The 6,559-nt window shown below is 29.8% G+C and overlaps 1 non-coding gene across 1 annotated transcript; it reads right to left on the bottom strand.

Moving 5' to 3' along the window:
* Positions 1-1,753: 1,753 nt before the first annotated feature.
* TRNAL-CAA (transfer RNA leucine (anticodon CAA)) lies at positions 1,754-1,834 on the bottom strand. The gene has a single exon. It is a non-coding gene; the product is annotated as a tRNA-Leu (tRNA).
* Between the last annotated feature and the right edge of the window lie 4,725 nt (positions 1,835-6,559).

Raw genomic sequence — 6,559 nt, 5'->3', positions numbered from 1 at the left:
GCCAAAATACTTCAGCTATAGACAATGATATAATTGGAGTAGCTTTGTATAGATCAAATTGGGGTCCTTGTAATTATAATCTGAAGTTCAGTGAATTTTTTCAAGGACTTCCTTATAAGATAGGAAAAGCCATTATATAGAATAAACTAACGTATTTAAAAAATTCTCTAAGGCTTAATCTAGATTTTGAGGGTCGAAGGGAAAACTATTTGCATCAATGGTATTTAGAACCTTCAATTGCCAGAACAGTTGTGAAAGAGTTCACTGTATTCTATCATATGTTGGGTTGCTTGGCTGGATCAGTAGTGCAAGATTGCTGGTTTTTATCGGAATCAAATAGAGAGAATTGGAATAATCCTTTTGATCCTTTCATTGAAAATGATTTCATTCTAGCTTTGAGTCTCTTACAGGGTCTTCTGGAAGAATTTCCATCGTTGGCAATATATCGGGGCAATTCTGATTACATAAAAATTGCTCCTCAGTTCAAAAAAGATATGATGCAAAAAGGATTATCTTCTATACTAGATAAAATCATTTTATCTAAAGAATTAAGAAATTCCTATAGAAAAGAGGATGAAACTCCTATAGTTTGTGATTCTAGGACCTGGCGTTTTATTTTTATTCGCAGCAATCGATTTGAGCATATAAAAGATATAACAATAGAAAATCCATTATTGGATTATCTTCACCTATTTGAAGGGTTTCAAGAAAGACCGACCTGTCTTTCTAGCTTATATTGGAAGAAATTTCTAATGTCTGGCCCCGACTTCCGGCCTCTTTATGCTGGGAAGGACGATATTATAGAAAGAAAGACAGTTGCTTTCTAGGAAGAAAAATTACTATACAAAAAGTTTCAAAGGATGGGAATATATCAATTTGACACAGAAGAGTATGCAATGGAGTATAAACCTTTAAATACACTAGTAATCTATCTAGCTCATCGATTTCTTTGGGATCCCATGAGTATTCACTTTTTAAATAAGCACTCTTCATTTGAATGAAGAGAACTTTTTGCTTCTAAAGAACTTGTGAAGAGCATTTATCTTACTTATTCTTCAACAAGAGAGCTAAATATTAGTATTAAAAAAATGTTAAAGTCTATTCTAAAGCGTAAAAGGTGAGAAAAATAGCCCTAGGAATCAAAATTCAGACTAATGATGATGATTTACCTCTTAATATTAAAATGGAAGAAAAAGAAAATTTTGAAAATTTCAAACGCTTTCAAGAAATTGGTACTCGATTGAAATGTGTATTACCTTATCCCCAATCAGTGATAAGTGAACGTTGGTTCCATGAAAAAACACGGGATGATAAATTTAAACAACGTTTGCTCAAGGGAGAAACGGAAAATATAGATTTATTATCTAATGAATCTCTTACTTATAACACTCTATCCGAAAGTTATGAATATTTATCAAATTTATTCTTCTCTAATAGAATGTTATTCAAACAAATGATCGATACATTATTAAAAACAAAATGGCTTTCTACGAATGTCATTGATTGTTTATTGGCGGAAGGATTAAATAACAAAAAAAAAGCCTAGATCTTTCATTCATTTTGTTCAAATTTGATCGGTCCGAATTTTGTCTTTAAAACTTTTCCAAAAAATAAAATCGAATTGATATAGTTTAATAGTAGTACTCTCGATTAATTCAACTTGATTTTTTGAACAATGGCAATTGAATTACTCATTCAATTTCCATTAATTATAATGTCTAATATAACTATTAAATGAAATATTGAATATGTATGCCTTGAAGAGGACTCGAACCTCCACGCTATTTAGCATGACATTTTGAGTGTCACGTGTCTACCATTCCACCATCAAGGCATTCAACTAGCTGATTTTATTTCATCGAATATTTGATTTTATTTCATCGAATACTTGGCAATATCATTGTTTTGTCATATAATATTTCATCGAATATTTGATTTATATTTCATCTAATATTTGACAATATCATTTTTTTTTCATATAATATTTCATCGAATATTTGATTTTATTTCATCGAATATTTGACAATATCATTGTTTTGTCATATAATAGAGTGAGTTGAGTTCAATAGTGGAAGAGAAAGTGGATCGGTTTGACAACACAATATCATTGTTTTGTGATATAATAAAGTGAGTTTAGTTCAATAGTGGAAGAGAAAGTGAATCGGATAGAATATTCTATTTAGCTTATTAAATGAAATGGTTGAACAACGCGTTTAGAAATATGTTTTATTTTCTATTAATAAGTCAATAGTCAATTTTGGATATCTTGATTAACATAACATAAGATTGAGAATCACCATGATTATATTTTAATAGCCCTTAATTAAGGAGACTCGGCAGGTAGGACACATATATAAGATAAGTAATGATATACTTATAACACTTAGTAAAGTAATGATATACTTATAATACTTAGTAAGATCGTGACTATCAAAAGAGATGTATTGAAGTTGAACAAGGAGAACTTTCCTACATGGTAGACTTTGATGAGATTTCATATATCTAGTATCAATAAGACTATAATAAACTTTGTGGACAATGAATATGTGAAGATAATAATAGTTCCTCTAACTGTTAAACACACAAAAGATAAGCAAGAGCTCAATCATGCAATTTTGGAGATTTCCTTAGCCCTAACCTATGTTGAGTTTGATGACATAAAGGATTGTGACACTACAAAGAAAATGTGGCACACACTAAAGACCGTATATGGAGAAAAAGATAATGTCTTGAGAACCAAATTAGAAAGCTTGATAGGTAAGTTTGATGGAATAAGAATGATGGAAGGTGAGAACATAATGCAGTATTGGACAAGAGTCAAAGAAGTTGGCAATGCTATTTGAGGATCAAATGGGGATATCACATATGAAACAATGATAAGAAAGGTGTTGAGGAATCTACTTCCTATCTAATCCATTAGAGTTTCTATAATACAAGAACTATGATGCACTCCATGTAACAATTTGACTTTGGAAGGTGTAATTGGTACAGTAAACTTATTGCTTTTGAGATTTCTAACATTGACAATTACACACTTGCTACTATTGAATCTTCTCTTAAGTCACAACTAGTTCTTAGCAAAAGAAAAGAAAAAAAAGTAAAAAGTGATATTGATAGATCTGACGATGAGATTGATGAACTTGAAGCATCTATTGCAAAGAGATTTGGAAGAGGCATAGGTAAATACAAAGGTAAATTACCTATTATCTATTTTTCATGCAACAAGGTTGGTCATATTGTTGCAAGATGTCCTAGCAGAGAAGACGAGGATGAAAGAAGAGAAAGAAATACAATGGAAGAAGAGATGATTGCAACTACAAAAAGAACAAGGATGAGAAAGGTAAGAAATATTGTTATATTTCTGAAAAAGGAATTGATGGTAAGTCTTAGAGTAATGATGATGAATTTTTTTATGTTTCTACGAAAAATATTTTGATGAAGATGAGAAAACTTCTTTAATATCCTATGTGAACAAGAGTGATAGATGAATAATTGATAGTGGTTTTTCTAATAATATGAGTGGTGGTAGAAAAAAATTTGAATTTATTGAACCATACAAGTGTGTTTTGTGAAGTTTGGTAATGATATTCCATGTGTTGTGAAAGGTAAAGGTACAATTTAGCTAACTGATAACACCAAATGTGAAAATTTTATTGGGTTGAAGGACTTAAGTAACATCTATTAATTGTTTCAAAGCTAAGAAAATTAGGATACAGATATGATGTTGATGGGAAGCTAATTGGAAGTGGTGATCAAACAAGAGGTAACTTGTTCTATCTAGATTTATCTAATGAAACATGTTTATTTGCACAAGAAGAAGATATTTGGTTATGGCACAAAAGGTTATGTCATGTGAACTTTGACAATTTGGTAAACATTAGCAAGATGAAGAAAGGAAGAGGATTGCCAAAATTGGAAAAGCCTAAGAATGTTATGGGTGAGCAATGTCAATTGGGAAAAATGACAAAATCTACTTTCAAAAGAAAAAACATACACATCCAATGAAATTTTGGAGTTAGTTCATTCTAACTTGTATTGACCTATTGATGTTCAAAGATATTGTGGAGATAAGTATTTCATTTGTCTTATTGATGATTATTGTAGGATGATGATAGTAATGTTTCATTTAAGTAATCCTTAATCAGAGTTGAGAAAGAAATGGGTAAAAGTATGAAGTGTAAATGAGATCTGATAGAAGTGGTGAATTTATTTCTAATGAGTTAGAGACATTCTATAATGACCAAGGAATCAAAAGAAAGATGTTAGCATCAAGGACCCCTCCTCAAAATGGGATAGTTGAAAGAAGGAATAGTTCAATCATGGACTGTGCCAAAACATTAATGATGGAGAAGCATGTATCTCAAAAATGGTGGAGAGAAGTGGTGAGTACTACAATCTATACCTTGAATAGAGTACAAGTAAAGAAAGGTAAAAACGCTACACTTTTTTAACTATGGTATGCATATGTTTCTAATGTGAAATATTTCAAAATCTTTGGAAGAAAATGCTACCTATTTAAGGATAACAAGAATGGAAAGCTTGATACAAAAAGTGATGAAGGTATATTCCTAGGATATTCCACTAAGAGTAAAGCTTATAAGTGTTTGAATTATAACACTAACAAGGTTGTAGAAAGTGTAATGTGAAAGATGATGAGTTTGTAGAGAAAAATGATGTTGAATGCAAAAAGAATCATGTTATGTACACTAAGACCAAACATATTACTATCAAGTATCATTACTTGAGAGAATTTGCTCAATACAAAGAAGTGAAATTGGAGTATGTACACAACAAAGAACAAATTTTAGAAATATTCACTAAAGCCTTACCCAAAGATGCTCAGGAATACCCTAGAGGTAAATTAGGGGTGATTCCCCTAAGTAAGAAAATTTAGGAAATGATGATGTTATGCATCAAATGTACTACATTAGAATATCTTACACATTGATGTAAGCAACTTTTATCTTAGGAGATGCCTAAGGTAGTGGAGGGAAAGGAAAGCATAATTGACTGGTCATATATAGATGAGAGAATTCAAGACAAGAATATATTTTATCTACATAACCCAAATGCATGAAGATAGTGTCTTTGGAATTGTTGTCAAAGAGGGAGAATATAGAGAAAAGGGGAGAATATATAGAAATAGGGAGAATAAGTGATGAAATAGGAAGAGTTAACCTACAAAGGGGGAGATACACTAAAAATGAGAAAGGGAATCTAATTTTGGAAGGGGTTTTAGACTTTCATAAATTATATGGATGAGAATCAGAATGAAACCAAGGATGTTATTTCATTCATGTCAGTAAAATCTTTTGGATTGCATGGTAACAAAGAGTGAGATTGTATTCCTATATTAGAAATGATATTTTGAAGTATTGAGTTGTTGCCATCAATGCCAAAGAGGGGGATTTTTGAAATTACAATTGAAACAATTGTTATGTTATCATTGATGTCAAATCTACTGATGACACATGATGCTATCTAATCTAAATGTCATATCTATTTTATTGATGAAGAGGACTTGAGATGTTTCTCATAACAAAAGAACCAAATGGAAAGTTTGAGTTATGAAGAGGAACCTACAATGGATATATGATTAGTTGTACTATGACAAGACAATCATATTGTTTAACATTTTGAAGATGGGTGAACACACAAGAATGGGTTCCACTTTAGTGGGACGAAGAAACTTGAAAAAAATGGCAATTTTTCTCATCTCAACTTCTCATACATTCGTGCGAACACCCTAGGCATGTTCGCACGAACATGTACGTAGTGCGTGTTCACGCGAACACATGCTACGTACATGTTCACGTGAACATGCATTGACCAAATTTTTGGTGCCTTAAAACGTCTTTTTCACTTTCCAAAATTCATTTTTACGGCGAGCACTATTGATTGAGCGTTCGGGCAAACGTGTGGCTTGAGAAACTTCCATCCACGTCATCCTCTTGTTTTCGTTCTTATTTTCATTATCGGGTATGTCAAAATAATATTAAATTAATGTTTTCAACATTTTTGAAGTATTTTTTTATATTATCAAAATAGATTTTAATGTTTTCAATGCATTTTTTTTGTGTTTTTAAAACATATTTGAATGTTATTTACGTTTTTAATAGTTTATAAAACATATCTAAATGTTAATTTAATATTTTTATTGTTTATTTATATTAATTTAGAAAACAGAAAAATATTATATAGAAAACATTAGAAAACATTAGAAACAATAGTTAAAAATATATAATATAAAATTTAGGAAAAACATTAGAAAACAAATTTAGAAAAAACATTACGAAAACATTAGAGAATTTATAATTTAATATAAAATTTATAAAAAATTTATAAAAAAATATTACAAAAACATTAGAAAATTTATAATTTAATATAAAATTTAGAAAACAAATAGTTTAAAATTAGAAAATTTTTTTAAAATATTTTAAAAAATTGAAAATTTAAAAAAACATTAAAAAAATTAGAAAATTTAGAAAAAAATATCGCAAAAACATTACAAAATTTAGAAAACAAATTTAGAAAAAAAATTACAAAATATTAGAGAATT

This window comes from Cupressus sempervirens, chromosome 5 (assembly GCF_028749045.1).
Source record: "Cupressus sempervirens isolate cs-2001-9-10 chromosome 5, ASM2874904v1, whole genome shotgun sequence".
NCBI lineage: Eukaryota > Viridiplantae > Streptophyta > Pinopsida > Cupressales > Cupressaceae > Cupressus > Cupressus sempervirens.
The sequence above is the reverse complement of the archived record's forward strand: the minus strand, read 5'-3'. Positions and strand labels throughout refer to the sequence as shown.